Raw genomic sequence first — 3,247 nt, forward strand, 5'->3', positions numbered from 1 at the left:
AGTGCTCTCTATATAGAGAGCACTCTCTATAGTCGCGTCTCACACGTGTCCAATCGATTATGGCGCTCGAAGCCAAATGGCTAGATTTTGTCGGGCCAAATATTGGCTCGGCGCGTTTTGAGTCGGCGACGTATCACAACGTACGCCAAGTGAAGTACTGGTTACGCTCGTCAAATTCAAATTCAAATTCAAATAAATTCTATTTGCACAATATCTTCACAAGATAACATTTTGCAATATCGTCGCGAGATGGCTGTTGATTTCACTTTTAGAGTGTTTACTTACGTTCCGAGTTTTAATTATCAACCTGAACAACGATCATCCATGATCAAATTTTTTCGAATTTTATATACTGTTGTTGGAAACTTTTATACTGTTTATGGATTTTTATACTGCTTATAAAGTTATTACTTTTCTAACTGCTTCTCAAACCGATTCTACCTCTCTAACCCGCTCGCGAACAGCTGGTGCTAAATTTCTCGGGCCTCGGTCCCGACAGTTTTTCGATGGGGGTCCAAATCTGGCTCGGCCTAAATTAGCGCTACGGGCAAGAAAACGTCCGGTGTGAACGCTCGGCTCGAGCCAAATCTTGTCAGCGGGGCCTGAATTAGGCTCGCCGCGCCAAAAACGTGCTCCGTGTGTAACGCGCCTTATATTAGTGCAAGCGTGCAAACAGTCGCGCCGCCGGAAGCAATGGCAGCCGTGTAATTCTGCCAAATGGTTGTGAAACACCATCGGCCGTGCTACCGTAGAGTGAAAGGAGTACCTTGGCTATGAGTATAAAACATTAAGAATTTTGTACTAAGTAATTCGTTTTCCGTATTTAAGTCTAGCATTTATATTTTATTGAAACGCTTCAAGCAGTGCCTGTTGGATGAAACCGCGAAGCAAGCTGTGTTTTGTCTTTTGCAGTCTTGACTTGCAGTATATATTGTAGTCGGGATTCAGGGCGGATTCGAGACCGGTATTTGCCGTATGGGAAATACGGTCTAGACGTTTCAAAGCTGCCTTCGAATTTTGCGCGCTTAAAAATACAGAAACCAATGTTGAATGAGAATTTGGGCAGATATTCTTTAATTTGTTTTCTTTTTCTTCTGATTCATATGACACGAGACTTGAAGGAAGTATTCAAAACTTTTACATGGTAACAAAATAGCTTTGATATCTGAAAAGAGGGGGAAGTGCCACTTGACATCATTCTGCATTGAATTGCTGGCTACTGCCAACGCAGGAAAATAAGCAGACTATAAATTCCATTATGTGGCTCTTTTAGCTATTGCTGCTTGACTAAATGCAGCCTGACTCATGTTTTGTGCCCTTGCCAATTTGAAATTCGCTGAAAACCCCCAGGACCCCCCGCCTGTGCTCCCGCGCTTAACGGCGGCCCACTTTGGCGGTGGTCGCCTTTTGGCCATAGGGGCCGTGGGACTTGCCTTCCTTAAAAATCTGGAAAAATACTGTCAGCTTCAGCCCTGGATCCGCCCTGGGATTTGTGGTCATGTCAGTGCTTCGTATGTTGCGCCGTACGGTTATCAGTACTACTACTAGTGCAGGTACTGATATGTATAATGTAGGATTTATGCTACGGGAATGTAAGGTGTCTGCTAGCTTCGAGCTGTAAGAGTAAATACGTTACGCGTACAGCGGTTTGAAATTATGTCAGCACTGAGACCATTCATATAGTGTGATTACTTTATAGTATTATTGTTCTGTATGCTGCGTTTATTAGCTGTATGGTAGCGTAGGCCTGTTATGCTGATAGCTGAGTATGTGTATGTAGCTGTAAGGCCGTACCGGATGGCGTTGTAGTAAATTAATATGTGCATGGCGTGTATATGTACGTGTACAGTCTTTTGGCTTACCCAGGGCCGCCACCGGAAGTGACACCCCTCGTTAGACAGTCTAATACAGTATAGCGACAGTGATCTGTTATCCGAATCTTATTTGTCATGTATAGGCACTGGTGGTGTTTAAATTCGCACGTAGTAATTATTAGTTCGCGTGTGTACGGTGGGCATGATGGTTTTACGCGTCGAATCGCGCGCGATGATAAACTCGAGTCTGGCTTCGAGGCGAACGTGCTGCTGTAGCGGTGTAATGTGGTTAATGTGTTAACCTGCTTGTTTAGCACGCAGTTACCGAATAAATACTTATTACTTCTTACTTATTACTTCCTACTTCTCACTATTTCATGATGTTTATTGTTATGTTATTATAATAGTTTGTACTATAGTTAATGGTTTGTTATTTATTTACTGTTCAGAGGATTTATATTTTGTGATGGATGTGATTTACAAAGGTTAGCGGATATCTCAGCGCTAGATTATTGAAAAAAATGTTTAAGTAGACCTTGTGTTTATGATTTCTGAGAGCGCCTAGCCGGTGGAAGCAGAAACTCTAATTCGGATGTCCCCTCCTGTCCTGTCCCCTTTGCCTCCCCTCTGTCCCTCGCTCGAGCACTCATCTTTACTACTAACGCCTTCAGCTTTCTTTCCTGCCGCCTTTCCTCAGTCTTCTAACCCTCTCCTTCTCTCATAGCAAGCGTATGTATGGCCAGTTTCTTCAGATCATACTGCACGCATTGAAATGCGTGCTCACGCATGCGCAATATGTTCGAGAATATACCTATTGCAAATTAGACATATATGAATAAGGAGGGAGGTATATCGTAGCATAGATTTCTATGATAAATTTCACAAAATTATACGCTCTTGAGAAATAGGAAGAAGGGACGCCATCGTAACGGTGCCCGATGCATATACCAGTCAGTACACAATTTGGCGCTCGTTAGTGTAGTTATGCGCATGCCGCAATATCTTATCAGAGAGTCTTATTTGTGTGGATGCTGCATGTAAACTGGTTAGGCGATACCTCAGCATAGATTTATGAAAAAAAATTGTTATGATCAGTAGACCTGTGTGTCATGATTTCTGAGAGCGCGCCGAGACGGTGGGGCGGATGAAGCACACTACTAATTCATGTTCCCCTCTGTTCCTTCCCTTGCCTCCCCTCCGTGTCCCTCGCCTCCAGGCCGCCTCATGATTCTAGATTTACCGCCCCCTCAGCTGTTCCTTTCCTGCCGCCTTTCCTCAGCTTACTAACCCTCCTTCATTTCGCATAGCAACGTATATTATGCATCGTTGTTCTTCAGCATCATACTGCCACGATGAAATGGTGCTCGCGCATGCGCAATTATGTCCCGAGAAGAATTATATTTTTGCCAAAAAATTAGACATTAGAATAAGGA

Source organism: Priapulus caudatus, unplaced genomic scaffold (assembly GCF_000485595.1).
Source record: "Priapulus caudatus unplaced genomic scaffold, Priapulus_caudatus-5.0.1 Scaffold329, whole genome shotgun sequence".
Classification (NCBI taxonomy): domain Eukaryota; kingdom Metazoa; phylum Priapulida; class Priapulimorpha; order Priapulimorphida; family Priapulidae; genus Priapulus; species Priapulus caudatus.